The sequence below is a fragment of the Saccopteryx leptura genome, chromosome 1 (genome assembly GCF_036850995.1).
Source record: "Saccopteryx leptura isolate mSacLep1 chromosome 1, mSacLep1_pri_phased_curated, whole genome shotgun sequence".
Lineage (NCBI taxonomy): Eukaryota > Metazoa > Chordata > Mammalia > Chiroptera > Emballonuridae > Saccopteryx > Saccopteryx leptura.
The window spans coordinates 213,557,183-213,574,483 of NC_089503.1; positions in this window are offsets into that span (position 1 = coordinate 213,557,183).

A 17,301-nucleotide genomic window follows, 5' to 3' on the forward strand; every position below is an offset into this window, starting at 1 on the left:
CCAGTATGGTAAAATCATGATATGTAACGGATTAGAATGTGTCCTTTTATTGGTTTTTAAGTGTGTACTTATAAAAACAAAATTTGAGTCAAACCGTTTTAAAAACCCTACTCACCACTTCTAGGAAGCTGAGTTTCAGCCAGGCCTGGGTGGAGCACCACTGATTTAAACATGACAGTCATAAGTCTGAAGTCTTTTTCTCCCACGTGTTTGATGTTCTCTACCTTTTCTTCCTTATTTTGAAAAATGGTAACAATTTCATGAAGGTTTGAATACCAAAGCACAGTTCTGTTTCAAAAATTGAAATTCAAACTTGAATAATATAAGCTACTTAACCCCCAGAGGGTATCACTTGGTAAACTATAAAAGTTGGTTTTTATCTACATTCTAGTATATACATTTTCATCTTTATTTCTATCAGTACCATATAAGCTACTGTGAACATTTCAGAGAATTCCATAAAGGTACTATGAGTGCATGTGTGTGGATAGATAGCATTGTATTTAATTATTTACTAAATTTAATTTGGTAGAGAAATACTGCTATACTTGTAGTACATTAAGGTCAGAAGTCAGAATTTATACTGGACTCTTTACATTTAATTAATGGTGGGAGGTCACAATCTTCATAAGTGCATTTAAAGTGGAACTCGAACACCAGTGTTTATTTTTCCTTTCCTACAAATGGGATGTTGTCTGCTTTCTCATTTAGTGAAATCTGTATTTTTTTAATATTTGGTAAAATGCTCCCAAACACTCTTAGTGCCTTTTCATTTGGCCCCTTAAAAGTACTGGTATTAGTATGTTGAATGAATACAAAGTGTTCAGAATTTCAGAAACAGTGAGGCAGGCTTCTCCTTCAGTTCTTCTCGTCCTTAGATCATTCTGGTAGGTCTTGTTCTCCATTGTCAGATAAGCAGTCAGGCCCATGACAGAGATTGTACATATGACCAAATCAAGTGAATACAGAGAGAGAGAGAGAGAGATCCCAGGATAAGAATTATTGTCGCTAACATCTGATATATATAAATCTGCATATAATTCAAAATACTTAAAAATATGAGATGAAGAGCCATGGTGTAAATGAATAGGGTATATACATCATAGACTTGATAGTATTAAAAATCAAATGTCAGATTGTAGCAATAATTGGTTTTATTCTGACTAAATATGTTTATACAATACTACAGCCTGAAATAATTTAGTTTGTCTTCTCTTCCAAAGATTAATCTTTTTTTAGTTCAGTAGATGTGTTATAAGTTTCAACAAACTATTTAGTCAAGGACTTAACATAGCTTCCGCTTCCTCTACATAAAAAGACATGGCTTCATGTGAGTTCTTGTAACCTAAGTCAATTGTTGATGATCATCCCAAATTTCAACAGCAGAATCTTATGTGTAAATTGATTTCTCCCCTCTTGCACATCTTCTTTTGTAAAGATCCAACTGTAGATGTTTTCTGCTACTAAATAAACCTTTTCAAACAATTTGGTTTCAAGACCTTAAAATAGTCCATTTGAATACGAAGATTGTGAATCAATAAGAACATATAAATTTATATTTTCGACATTTCCTTAGAGCCATTCTCTAAATCAAAATTTTAGTTCTGTATTGACTCTGTTTTCCAGTCCTACTTCTATAGGGTCACTCATTTGCTGTAACAAAGATGTCGCTAAGTCATGCTAAAATACAGTGGTCATGCTCTAGGTAAACAGGAGAAGCTTCTGAGACTGCTGTCACATGCACATGTCTTTGTCTTCTTGTCATCTAGCCAGTGCCACAGGCCTTTTGTTCAGTAAAAGGCCAGCAATAAATAAGGATCTGTGTGCAGCTTTGACCATCAGAAAATAGGTTTTACATGTAAAACATGACTTCGGAAAGAAGTGGCTGACTTTTTCATTTCTATGAAAGTTTTCAGACACCTCCAGTATTTTGTACACTCCAGGGATTCCTCTAAGTCAGTCCTTCGGCCTACTCAGCCCAGGATTTTGGGGCTCTGACTCATTAAACCATAAATGGGAAATTTGGGATTGGTGAGGTTATCTTCTTTAAGCTCATTCTGGTCTCATGTCTTTCTGTCACTTTATAAATAGTGAAATTTCTATTGGGAAAAGCATCTTTCCTTTGTTAAACACTTTTTTTTTAATTACAGTTTTGTTAGAGTTTTATGGAGAGTAACTTGGCTTCTTTATGACTGTGTTATTGCATGTTTAAAATCTGAGTCGTGATAAGGAGGCATTTTATTAACTGTTGTGATAGGTAAATTCCTTCCTCAGAGTCCCTGTTTTAAGATTACCAAAAAATTAATTTCTTAATAAAATACTAAATGAACACCTATAAAAAGTTTCTCGGATGTTTCTATAAACTTTATTAGAATTTTATTACTATTTTTAAAAAATTTTTTAGATTTTCATTTTTAGAGAGAGAAGAGAGAGAGAGAGATGGAGAAAGAGAGAAAGAGAAAAGGGGGCAGGAGGAGCAGAAAGCATCAACTCCCAGTTGTACCTTGATCAGGCAAGTGCAGGGTTTTGAACCAGCGACCTCACCTCAGCGTTCCAGGTGGATGCTTTACCCGCTGTGCCGCCACAGGTCAGGCTAGAGTTTTATTACTATTTCTAATGGTTATGTGGATAACTAACTTTCAGCATAATATGTCTCTGATTTTGTGGTAAATGGTGCTCACAAAATTTTGAATACTCAATGTGTGGGATGTATGGTGGGACAGAAAAGAAAAAAAAATCTCTCAAAATAGCCCCCTTTCTCAAATACGGTATAGTGATGACTAAAGTGTCTGCCAACTTAGCTGGGCCATAGTGCCTGTGTTTATTCCAACACTGGCCTAGATGTTGCTGTGGAGGTATTTGTAGATACATGATTAACATCTATAATCTGTTGACTTTAAGCAAAGCAGATCATCTTCCAGAATGTGGACAGGCCTCATCCCAATCAGTTGAAGGCTTTAAGAGCAAAACTGGTTTCCCACAGAAGAGTTCTGCCTCAAAACTAGAACATTGCATCCTGCCTGAATTTCCAGCTTGCTGGCCTGCCCTGCAAAGTTCAAGTCAGCCCACAATTGTGTGAGCCGATTCCTAAAAATAAATCTCTCCAGTGGATGATGAATGGATGGGTGAATGCATGGATGAATGGATGGGTGGATGGATGGGTGGATGGATGGATGGGTGGATGGATGGGTGAGTGGATGGATGGGTGGGTGGATGATTGGATAAATCAGTCCTATTGGTCTGTTTCTCTGGAGAACCCTGACTGATACAGGTATTAATTCATTCATCTGAGTGCTTCTTACACATGTACCAGGCAATGGTTTTGAGGTTTAATTTGAAATAAATTGGTAAAATTTTTTTCTCTTCTAAAATTGAAAGTGTTCGTGACTTTCTGAAGCCATGTGTTAACAGTAAAACATGTTCTGCTTCTGGTGGCCATAACATTTTTGACGTTTAGGAACCATTAAATGAGCATCTCCAGTGAGGGCAACAGTATACTAAGAGGAACAGAAAGGTTATTATTGGTTTCTTGGTAGGTGGGGCACAGAATTTCATTTGCTACCAGTTGGGTTGTATTATTTAATTATCCCTGCTTTAAACACCCCTTTTGTATGTAAAACACCTGCCCTTTATACCTCTACATGTACTTTTTATCAACTTTGTAAAAGCAGTGATTCTGGAGGCTGCTTGTTTCAGTCCTTAGACAAAGCAATAATTCCAGAATTCAGACTCAGAAGAAAGCACTGCTGTCTCAGATAGTTATTCTAGTGGATGATGCCCTATTAACAATTAATCATTTCACTAGAGTAGCTGCTAAGTGTGAGGCATCATGCTAGGTGCTATGAGAAATCCAGAGAAAACCTATATCATCTTTACCTTTAAAAATAATACATGTGAAATCATAAATTATATGGGATGAAAAATAATTTCTTCTGACATACTGAGAATGAGCTACTGAAAGAATGACTGTCAAAGTATGTAGTCAAGAAACACTTCATAGATTCTAATTGGTAGTTACAAAACCATCACAAGGATGTTCAAGTACAGCATAGGGATTACAGTCAATAATCTTGTGACAGCTATGTGTAGTGTCAGGTGGGTACTGGAAATGTTGCGGAGAACATTTTGTAAAGTATACGATGGTCCAGCCATTATGCGGTGCACCCGAAACATACAAAGTAATATTGAAAGTACACTATAATTGAAAAATAGTAAATAAGTAAATAAAACACTTCATAGAGGTTGAGCTGCTCTTTGGAGGATTGGTAAGAAGGAAAAAAGGAGGGCTTCCAATAGGAGAATAATAGGAACAATTTATTAGTTTGCTGTGGTTTATTTTATGAGGAGTATAAAAAAGAGAAGAAAGAAGATGGAGAGCTGTATTGGGTGGAAGGTTATAAGTATTGTATTTAATGTATCCATGTAACAAGCCAAACTGTAAGGGCATTTTAAAAAGTAATCTATTTTCATAACTTCCATGGTCAGAAAAAGAGTTTTGGTGGGCAGTTCTGGCTGAGAGGCTATCGAAATGACAGTCAGATCAGCAGAGACTGGAGTCATCCTAGGGCTGAAGGATCTGTTTCCACAGTGGTCCGCTCACATGACAGGAGACCTGTGTTCCTCTTCATGTGGATTTCTTCACCAAGCCACCTGATGTCCTCACAGCATGGTGCCTGGCCTCCCCCCAAGCTAGGAATCCCAGAGGCCAGGCAGAGGCTTCAATGCCTTTTATGACCTCAGCTTAGAAGACACTCATTGTCACCTCTGCTGTACTCCAGTGGGTCACTCAGTCCACTCCTGGTTCATTGTGGAAGCAGACTCACAAGGACATGAATAATCAAGAAGGATCCCCAGGAGCGTCTTCAAGGCCAGCTGTCACAAAGGCAAAGCGGAGTGTTAAGAAAGATGGTATATTCTGCTGCCTTGTGTAGCTGTGAGCACGTGATCCGGGACTCAGCCATTGGGGTTGTGGTTTCCTGAGCCAGCTTCCCGATTTCTGATTGTTCCCGTGGCTGGCAGTTCAGTGGCATCATTCTGAAAATCATTCCTAAAGGCCTTTCACACCCACCAGTGACTGTAAATTCCTTCATTCTCTACATCAAATTCACCTTTGTTTAGAAGTACTGGAGGGGCATAAGTCTGAAAATTGACACAGAGGTCAACCCACTTGCATTCTGGAATATTTTTTCTTACTCTCATACTGTGAAACTGTATAATTAAAAAAAATTGGGGGAGAAAGAGAAAGAATGCTCACAGACCATTACTTTTCTATCTTTGAATGTGTAGTTGGATTCTGCTTTTTTGCAATGACTCCTGTCATGTTTTCCCAAGTGTTGAGGATCTGACTTGTCATCTTTTTGTGTGTGTGTGTGTGTGTGTGTGTGTGTGTGTGTGTGTGTGTGTGTGTGTCAGAGACAGAGAGAGAGAGGGACAAATAGGGACAGACAAGAGATGAGAAACATCAATTCTTCGTTGCAGTTCCTTAGCTATTCATTGACTAACCTCCCACATGTGCCCTGACCAGGGGGCCACAGCAGACCGAGTGACCCCCACTCGGGCCAGCGACCCTGGGCTCAAGCTGGCGAGCCCCACTCAAACCAGATGAGCCCGTGCTCAAGCTGGCGATCCCGGGGTCTTGAACCTGGGTCCTCCACGTCCCAGTCCAACACTCCATCCACCGCACCACCGCCTGGCCAGGCTGAATTGTCATCTTTAAAGATTGCATAATATTGTCTGAGCTGTGGTGGCACAGTGGATCAAGTGTCGACCTGGAATGCTGAGGTCCCCAGTTCGAAACCTCAGGCTTGCCCGGTCAAGCCACATACAAGAAGCAACTACTACGAATTGATACTTCTTCCTCCTCCCCCACCACCTTTCTCTATATATATGCTCTCTCTAAAATCAATAAATAAAATCTTAAAAAAAAAAGACTACATAATATTTCTTCAAATATTTAAAAATACTCAGTGACAATATCCAGCACAAGTGTGGAGAGTGGAACATGATCAGATACTACCAATGGAATCATAAATTGGTACAATTTTTTTAAAAGATTTGATTTCTGGACTTTACAGAGAAAGGAGGAGGGAAACAAGAAGAATCAACTCATAGTTGCTTCACTTTAGTTGTTCACTGAATGCTTCTCATATGTGCCTTGACCAGGCAAGCCCAGGGTTTCAAACCAGTGACCTCGGCATTCCAGATCAATGTTTTATCCACTGTGCCACCACAGGTCAGGCAGGTTAGTACCATTTTTTAAACAGCACTTGATCATCCAATCTTAAAACTTGATACTATACTTAAGCTTTAATCCAGCAATTGCATTTCAAGGAATTAACCCTGAGTCATTAAAGGTGTGCACAAAAATTTATCTCCAAGGAGTTAGGAGCATATCCAACAATGGAGGAATGGTTAAATTGTACATACATATGTATGTAGCCATTTTTAACATAGAACAATAATCTTCAAGTGTGTTTCTTTAACAGGAAAGACCTCTCAAACAAGAGGGAGACCATCCAACCCTCTTTCACTTGGTTTAATTAGGGTACCTACACTTTTTCTTTGCTCTGAAGTCTACTTTGTTTTTCACAAGCAGAAGGCAAATGCACAAAGAACAACACACACATGGACACTTGATTTATGATGAGGTAGCTAGCTCTGCTGAGCAGTGGAAAAATAATGTTATTTTCAATTGTGGTGGACAAACTGGTTATTCATATAAATAAATAAATAAAAGAACATTGACTTCTAGCTCACATCATAAACAAACAGCAATTCCCTGAACCTTGTAAACATTGTGAAAGTCAAAGCAACACAGTTAATATTGGATAATTGTATCCTGATTTGGAGTAAGAAAACATTTCTCAAAGAGGACTAAGAAAAGAATTAGTCAAAAAATAAAAGATTGATAGATTGGATTATATCAAGATTAAGAATATCTGTTCATCAATAGACACCATTAAGAGAGTCAAATCAAAACACTCTGTGTTAGCCTGACCAGGCGGTGGCGCAGTGGATAGAGTGTCAGACTGTGATGCAGAGGACCCAGGTTCAAAACCCTGAGGTCACTGGCTTGGGTGTGAGCTCATCTGGCTTGAGCATAGGCTCACCAGCTTAAGTGCGGGGTCACTGGCTTGAGCGTGGGATCACAGACAAGACCCCATGGTCACTGGCTTGAGCCCAAATGTCACTGGCTTAAAGTCCAAAGTTGCGGGCTTGAACCCAAGGTCGCTGGCTTGAGCAAGGGATCACTTGCTCTGCTGAAGGCCCCCCTCCCCCCAAGGTACATATGAGAAAGCAATCAATGAGCAACTAAGGTATTTCAACGAAGAATTGATACTTCTCATCTCTCTACCTTCCTGTCTCTCTGTCCCTATCTGTCCCTCTCTCTCTGTCTCTGTCACACAAAAAAAACACCCCACAATACTCTGGGTTATATTTGCAATCCATGTAATTGACAAAGTCCTTATAACTTAAATATATTTAGAATTCCTATAGATTAATAAAAAGAACAAAACAAAAAAATCCCAGTAATCCAAAAAGGGAAGGAGACAGAATTTTCACAAAACATATAAAAACTCTGAAATATATAAAATGGCTCGATCTTCCTAGTAATGGGGAACTGTAAATTAAAACCACAATGTCATAATACTGTACATCCACCAAATAATTAAAATGGAAAAGACGACCAATATCAAGCGTTAGCAAGAATGTGTAGCAACAGTTCTCATACGGTGTTAGTTGGGAGTTCAAACATACAACTGCCATGACTAATTTTTTTATGAAAGTTGGCACATGCACATACCCTGTGGTTAATAATTATATTGCTGAGCATGCTTATTTGGACAAAGAGACATATACTAGATTGTCCATGGTAGCATTTTTTTATAAAACCAAACATGCAAAATAACCCAAAGAGTGGAAAAGATAAATAATGTCAATTTTTGCAATTAAGCTATGACTGAACTACTATGTAAATGACCTGCACACTGATGATCTCACAAGTACAATGTTGACTAAAAGAAGCTAGACACAAAAGAATGCCGGTGTGATTTTACTCATAAAGTTCAAAAACGAAGAAAACTAACTCAAGGAGGGTTTGTTTGTTTTTAGTGTGTGTGGGGGTGGACAGACAGGACTGGCTGAAAGGGAGAGAGATGAGAAGCATCAATTTTTTATTGCGTCATCTTAGTTGGTTATTGATTGCTTTCTCACATGTGTCTTGACAGGGCAGGGGTGGGGGGAGGCTCCAGGAGAGTGAGTGACCCCTTGCTCAAACCAGTGACCCTGGACTCGAGCCGGCGACCTTGGGCTTCAAGCCAGCAACCTTTGGGTTCAAGCCAGTGACCATGGGGTCATGTCTGTGATCCCACGCTCAAGCCAGCAACCTCGCGCTCAAGCTGCTGAGCCCACATTCAATCTGGTGACCTCAGGATTTTGAACCTGGGACCTCAGTGTCCCAGTACAATGTTCTATCCACTGCAATACCGCCTGGTAAGGCAATTATGGTTGTTTTTTTAAAAAAGATTTTATTTATTGATTTTAGAGAGAGGAGAGGGAAAGAGAGAGAGAGAGAGAGAGAGAAAGAGAGAGGGAGAGAGAGAAGGGGAGCGGAGGAGTGGGAAGCAACAATTCATAGTAGTTGCTTCTCATATGTGCCTTGACCGGGCAAACCCAGAGCTTCAGGTGAAGCTTTATCCAGTGCACTACCACAGGTCAGGTAAACCATGGCAATTGAATGTATACTTAAGATTGTAAAACTACAAACAAGGTAAATCCATTTCCATAAAAACAAGAATAGTGATCATGTTGGCTGGGGAGTGAATAACTGTGAAGGGGTAGACGAGGATTTCTGGGGGTTCTGGCAATGTTCTTTTCAGTGACCTGAACAGTGGATATATAGTTGTGTTTACTTTATCATAATTCATTGTGCTGCATATTTTTGTTTTGGTGCACTTCTATGTGTTTGCTTTCATAATAAAAATGTTAAAAATAATCTATTGTCAAAAAATTTAATCTGAACCTAACTTTCAGAGGACATAGCACTAGGAAGCAATTAGGCAAAATTTAGAACAGTCCATATAAAACAACTTGCTAGTTTCTATTTATTTTTTTAAAAATCAGTAAAAAATAAAAAATGAGGGAATGTTCTGGAGCAAAAGACTGAAGAGACACAACAACCATGCTATGCATAAATCTTGATGGGGGAAAATACTGCATAAGACATTTTAGACACAAAGAAAAACATTTAACTAAACTAGATAATAAATTACATTAAAGAATTACTCTTAATTTTCTCAGGTGTCGTAACAGTATTATGGCAATGTAGTTGAATATCTTTCATGAAATAGATCATTTCATGAAATAGATCACCTTAATAAAATTAATTAGGGGATCAGGGAACGTGCAGATACTTTAACCTTTTGTATAATGCATTTTCACCAATGAAATTAAAGTTGGTTTGCATCGCATTTGCATAATCGAACAACTTTCTTTGATTTATTGTTTGCTTTTCTGATGTTCTTGTTTAATAAAAAAAAATCAAATGCTTCTCTTTTTTTTCACTTCCTATTCATTTTGAAATATCTCCTAATTTTTGTGAGCAGTATATTTAGGGTTAGAGCACCTGAAGAAATATGACCTGAAAAACTCTAGGGGGGAGGGAGATGCTCACAACACACACACATGGACAGAGAAATAGGTTTAAACAAATAAAGCAAAATATTAATTGTTATCAAGATGGTATTTATTGTAATGTTGGTTCAACTTTCTATTGAAGAGTTTGATAGTAAAACATTCAAAAATAATTGGACAATTGTATGTCCCTATACCCAGAAAGAAAAAAAAAAGCAAGAAAGGAAGTTGGAGAGGGAAGAATAAAGGGAAAATGGAAGGGAAGAGAGAGAGAGAAAACAGAATGAGAATAAATACTACATGGGGGAATACTTGTATATGTTTTTAAAAAGCTGTTAGTATATATGGAGACTATTTTTTAAAACATTTAAAAACAATCTCTTTATAGTTTGCATATATTTTCCACATCCCTTTGATTAAATCCATGTATTAGTATAAATAAGCACAAAATAATTTTCCTTATAAGATTTTTCCTATCATATTTTAAATAAACAATCACATATCTCAAAACATAAAAAGCATAAAATATACAACAAAAAGCATCCCTCTCATTCATGCCCGTGTTTGTTTTTCCAGGTCTTGTGCACTCATAAGCAAATTTATCATATTTATATATATTAGACTTGTAAATGTCAATTGTTTTTGATGATGCTTTTGCCACTGAGATTATATTTGCATATTTCCAGTTGCTATAAACAAATTTGTTACTTGGTGGACAGCGAGCGCCCTCTTGTGTATAAACCTGAACCTACATGGTAAGTCCTGGCAAGAAGTGAAATAAATTTATATGAATATTCTTTCATGGAATTCTAGTCTAACTTTGTCTCTGTAGAGCCTCCTTTTTGAGAAATTTAATACAAATGGAATCATATGTGATGTGGTCTTTTGTGACTTTATTATTTTCACTTTGCCTAATGTGCACAAGGTTCATTCGGTTGTAGCATATGTCAGTACTTTGTTCCTTTTTATAGCTGAATAATATTCCATTGTAGGGTTGCACCACATTTTAATTATTAGTTGATGGACATTTGGATTGTTTCCACTCTGGCTATTATAAATAATGCTGCCACAAACAGTCAATTGTTTTCCTTTTACAGTTGCAAAGATGGAAGTCTTCTGAGCTGAAAAGAGAACTCTTAGGCTTGGAACAGGAGGAAGGAATTGTCCTCCTCAAGACTTTGCTTTGCCCACTGACAACATCCACTATGCCTGGGGGCTCCTGCCATCCCCGGTCACCCCAACCTTCACCTGAAGTCCTGTCATCCATGTATCATTCCAGTTCTCCAACCCCCAAATGATCACCCCGTCAGCTGCCCCAGTCTCCTGCCCTTTTCCCTTTCCCAGACGTTTCCTCTGGTTCTCTGCAAAATTTCATCTGGATTTTATGCCTAATTTGTCTTGATGGAATATGGGCTCCCCTGAGGACACACTTCCCCAATTCTTCCACGTGGAGCTATTGTCTGTCCCACGACCTGGGAGCAGGAAGTGAGTCTCCTTCCCTCTCCAACACTGCTTCAAGTAAATTCTTGTTTCTCCTCCCCAAATCCTAGTAATTTGGGAGTTTCAGACATCACCCTTCTTGTCGCTATAATCTAGTGACTCCTGGTCACCTCTTCTTATTCAGTGGTCACTCCCTCTTGCTCCCTCATGGCTCACAGTCCTTCCTCCTCCCTTCTCCATTCCTTTCAACATTCTGGGTGATGTTCATTTCCTTCTGACTTTTATATCCTCCTGAGCAGTTCGGACAGCACTCTGCCTTCTCTTGGTTTCCAAATTCCACCTGCTCCAGCTGAAGCACAATCAAGTTTCCACCCTCGGTCTTGCAGAGTCAGGTCAATTCACCAAATGAATAATTGGCAGAATTTACTTAATTCTTGTTAATTTTAATAAGATTAAGAATTCCCTGCCTGTCAGTAATGATAGCTTTTTAATATCTGGACTGGAGACTTAATGTATTTATTGTCTTTATGTTTGCTTGATCTATAACTGAAACTGGAATTTTAAAATAGAAACTGTTCTCTGTCGATATCTGTAATGCTAGAGAACCTTTACTTTTCATTGTGTGAGTGTCAAGGTTTTTGCATCTCTGGATGTTATTGGTAGATTATATTTTACAGTTTTAAAAGGTCCTTTTCTGATTGGCTGGTAGGGGTATATAAGCATTGTCACGAATTGAATGTTCCTGAAATTCTCAGAAAGTAACAAATTTGTAAGGTGACCAATCGTCCTCCTTTAGGGAGGAGTCCTTTTGTAAATTCCATCCTCCCTCAAAAAGTACCCTCCTAGCCTGACCAGGAGGTAGCACAGTGAATAGAGTGTCGAACTGGGATGCGGAGGACCCAGGTTCAAGACCCCAAGGTCACCAGCTTGAGCGCGGGTTCATCTGACTTGAGCAAAAAGCTCACCAGCTTGGACCCAAGGTCCCTGGCTCAAGCAAGGGGTCACTCGATCTGCTGAAGGCCTGAGGTCAAGGCACATATGAGAAAGCAATCAATGAACAACTAAGGTGTTGCAACGAAAAACTGATGATTGATGCTTCTAATCTCTCTCCATTCTTGTCTGTCTGTTCCTAACTATCCTTCTCTCTGACTCTCTCTCTGTCCTTGAAAAAATAAATAAATATTTTTTTAAAAAAAGTGCCCTCCTACATGTCCTCATTTTTGATATTGGAAGACTCATTTGTAAATGTCCATATTTGATCTATGCAGAGTCAATCCATTGCGTGTGATTTGATGTATTTGTATTTGACATGACGATTCGTCAAGGATCCATACAGTGCAGCAAGACGCATTTATGAGACGCATGCACTCCACCCGAGAGACCTTGAGAGAGCACGCGATATACCGAGTGTGCAAATGGCTTTGTGTACTTCCTACTGAAACACAACATGGCACATATGACATTGTAGATTCACGATTATTTCTTTCTCAGTGAATATTCAATCATAGACAGGTAAGCACTATTCACGTTTTATTAATTCATTATCAATTTAATAATTTCCAAATATATATAATTTTATTTACAAGTATTTTTCTGAAATTCGAATTTCAAGGTGAAAATCTAACCTCAAAGCATACCTATTAATAACGCATTTTGATTAAATAGTTGCATAAAACAGACGGTTTTTTAATTAGAAAATGATAAATACACTTGAATATCACTCCAAATTAGTGGTTTTGTTTTTATTTAGTTTTACTAAATGAGTACTTTTTTCTTACAATTATTACTAAAAATTAATAGGCATGTAAGCATAATTACAATATAAAATATTACAAATGTTTTTATTATGCATTTATCATATTATAGTGTATTATTGCAATGAATAAAATGTTTCTTTTATTTATGATATTGTTTTCAATTATTTTTGTCCTCCTTTTCATTGTAAAAAAGTCGGTCACCTTAAAATTTGTAAAACTTTAAATGTGCTAGATAGACTCTAGAAGGAAATAATTCTTAATAAAATTAACCAGTCATGTTTTTAAGAAGCCAAGTTCACAAAATTTAGTGAACCTTTTGCAGACATGAACAGTTTAATATTTATTTTAAGAAAACTAGCTGTCTTTTCTGGTTTATCAGTGTTAAATACAACGCAAGCTTGTATTTTATCCTAGTTGAGAATGTTCTTCCTAAATTTATACTGGTTTATTGACCAAATAAGCTAGCATTACTTCCAGTTAATGTTTAAGATTATAAAATATAAATTATTGATTAGAGATATTAAATCATTATTCTGATTTTCAATAGTTAAATTCTATAGTATATGCAGACTTGATAATTTCTTTAGGTAACTTAAAGCCTTAGACTTAAATTCCCAGATAGTCAGTGGATACCTAAATCATTTTTAAGTAAGATATCACACTGAAACATTGATTACTAAACAAATTTTCATTTTACTGTAGATGCTTTTGTTTTATACCTTAAATGCTAAAAAGAGGTTATTCCTTTGGGTCTGTCAATGAAGGTGCTTATTTTGCCACTTTGAGAATCCTTATAAAGGGTGTGTCTGGCTGTAGAAAGTTGAGTTTGTTATACTCTGCTAAAATGCCAGTGCATGACATACAGTTAGTTCATAATTACCTGCTTTGTGTGTTCTGCGAAATAAGTGACGTTGGTTATTATTACTACAAATGATTGAGACTATACTTAGGAGCAATTGTTTCAGAGAAATACAACTGTGCGCATGCTTTTGTTTTTGAAGAAGAATACTAGTTTTTTCCTAAAGCACCCCCCCCCCTCAGGGTTTTTGGTTTAGAAATTCCCTTGCATCACATCTCTACCAGCAATGTAGGAGTGATTCAGTTTCTCAGTATCTGCAGTGACGTTTGGTGTTACTATTTTCTATTTTAGCCATTCTGTTAGGTATAAAGTGGTATCTCATTGTGGTTTTAATTTGCATTTCTTTTACAGCTAATGATATTAAATGTCTTTTCATGTGCTAATTTGTTTTCTGTGTATCTTCTTAAGTGAAATGTCTATTTATTTTCTTCATGTTCTAAATAGCCTGTTTGCTTTTTTCTGTTGAATTCTTTATATATTTATATTATAGATACTCATCCTTTCTGTTTGCAGGTGATTTCTCCCACTCTGTAGTTTGTCTCCTCACCTCTGACAGTCTCCCAAAAGAGAAAAGTTTTTAATTTTGTGATATTCAGTTTACCACTTTTTCTTCTCATTGACCAGGTTTGGTTTTATTTATAAATAAATTTTAATTAATTTTAATGGGGTGACATCAATAGATCAGGGTACATATATTCAAATAAAACATGTCCAGGTTATCTTGTCATTCAATTATTTTGCATACCCATCTCCCAAAGTCAGATTGTCCTCTGTCACCTTCTATCTAGTTTTCTTTGTGCCCCTCCCCCTCCCCCTCCTTCCCTCTCCACTGCCCCAGGTAACCACCACACTCTTGTCCATGTCTCTTAGTCTTGTTTTTATGTCCCACCATTGTATGGAATCCTGCAGTTCTTGTTTTTTTCTGATTTACTTATTTCACTCTGTATAATGTTATCAAGATCCCACCATTTTGTTGTAAATGATCTGATGTCATCTTTTCTTATGGCTGAATGGTATTCCATGGTGTATATATGCCACATCTTCTTTATCCAGTCTTCTATTTTTTTTACACTGATTAAAGCCTTTAAGCAAACTCTTGGCCAATACAGCAAGAATCCATAAAAGAGTAGTGTCCTTAACATGTTCACCAAGTCCAAGTTGGCACCATCACCATGCCAAATCCCTGCAGATGCAACCCAACCCCAGTTCAGTCTGTTAGGAGCTGTTACAGGGAGCAGGAGTCCAGGAAAAGTCCATATCCAGGAAAGGTCGCGTGGCACTGGGATTGTTGTCACAATTCTATACTTTACAGCTCATGTCCAAGTCCCAGTGACCGCTGCTTCTAGCTGGTAATGTTTCAGGTAGACTGGAAAATCCATCTGCAGCATGTGTGGAGATGGAGCTTCTGTTCTCCTCTGCCTGGAGAGATGAGACCAGGTTGCTTTTCCCTGGAGCTCTGAGACTGTGGCATGGTAAAGAGAACCTTGGGATACACTAAGCTGAGTGGTAAAGGTAGATTCATAATAGAAGTTGGCAAAAGGGGGAAAGAGAGCTCTAAATTAGGAGTAGGTCCCAGCCTGAAATATGAGTGGGGCATTGAGGTAGGAGGAATAAAGGAAACACTATATATTAAACAAAGCAGCAGAAAATAGGACTATCAACACCCACAACAGACATTTTCGAGGGAAGAATAAAAAACCTGACTATTCAGGCAAGACATAGTTAAGTGGCCCTTGTACAAATGAGATCAGTTTACCTGCTTCTTGGAAGAAATACCCTAGGCTTGTCCACAGTGTCGTAGATGGGGCTGATGACCCTGGGCACCTTCAGCCTTCCGTGGCAAACCCCAGCATTCTGAGCAAAGTTAGGTCATAGGTGGCTGGAGCAGGGCTGGAAGAGACTGCACCCTCTCTTAGAGGAGCGAGGGGGAAGCCTACCTTCCAGTGTCCCTTTTTCCTCACAGCAAAGGCATGTAAGTCTGGCAGGCTTTAGCTCAATGACCTTCCTTTTCACTATTGAAGCAGGACCCAGATGGCATCCTATGAGACCCCTTTGGGGCATTGGAGCCTTTAAGGGCGTATCTTAAAAGCCGGTAGTTCACCTGATCTCTATTGGGCTTTTTCTGCCTCTAGGTATCTTAAAAGCCATGCTCAGAAGATCTCGCTGAGTGGTTTGAGGATCCCCATCTGCCTATATAAACCTTTTCCGTATATCTGGAGCTATTTGGAAAAAGACAAAACAGTGTTATTAGCTGGATCAAATAAAAGAAGGTAGAAGTTTGCAGGAGAAAAAGATTTGGCATCTCCTGTTCATCAGCATTCAAAAGAAATTTAAAATTTTTTAAGTAAAAAACATGATATGGTAGACCCATAGGAGTTCCAGGATATGACTCCCCCCTTTTAAATTTTTTTAAATTGACCTTAAAATATTTGCTGGGTACACTTTAATAATACCTTGACTTTAAAGATTGTAAGAAATACACATAATTTGAAAGGTTTGACAAAATACAGTAAATGCTTTTGCTCCATATGCAGGAGCATTGTAGGTTTAACCAGTTTAGGAAATCCAATAATAGAACAATGCATACAGACAATGAGCTATAACATGCTTAGCAGCCTCTCCTGTTCTGGCAGAGGTTACTATAAATCCAGAATAGGTATCCACTGTAACGTGGACATGGGACTGTTTGCCAAATGAAGGTATATGAGTAACATCCATTTGCCAAAGTTGTCTTGGTAGGGGTCCTTGAGGGTTAACTCCAAATTAAGGGACAGATTGTAGTATAGGACCCTTTGGATAGGATTTCCCAATCTGCTGTGCTGCTTCCCAAGAAAGCTGAAACTGTTTACACAGGGCTGCAGTGTTCTCATGATGAATAGTATGAGACTGAATTGCTCGATCTGTCATGGTTGCCCCAAATAATTTTCTTTTGGGTAGCTTGATCAACAAGGGCATTTCCTTGTGCTAAAGCTCCAGGGAGCATTTGTCCCTAAGACAACAGTCTTTATAGTGGAAACACCATAAGTAAATATTTGCTGTCTGTATATAGATTAAAGGAGGAATATGGCAAATGCTGAAAAGCCATGATAATGGCATATAATTCTAATCTTTGAGCTGATTTTAAGTTGACAGTTTCAGTATAAAGTTGTCCATTGATTTGCAAGAGCAATTTGCCATTTAGTGGAAGTTTCCCAGAGCCATTATTGTTGATCCTTTGAAAAAAGGAACAACAATAATTTTGAGGCTCAAAACCTATAAGCTGTAAGGGTCGCCTATGCCCCTTGATAATCCAGGAGGCAACAAGATCAAAATATGGAAGTGAATTCCATGGGCTATTAGATGGTTCAATGTGCCCAAGCTGTAGCTGCTCTTATACCAATTGAGCAGCTGCCCTAAGTTTCTCCTGAGAAAGGAGCCATTGGTCTACCCATACAGGATTATCTGATTTCCGAGTAATTGGGTCTGCACAATACATTATTGAGGTAGCAGGAGCTACCAAGTCCCCTATGCTAAAATTTGATATCCTAATCCACACCTTCTGGTATTGGGTCCCACTTCTATGGGGGTGAGAATTCCTCGTTGTTCTTTCCCTAGTCCCTTGATGGGCAAAAA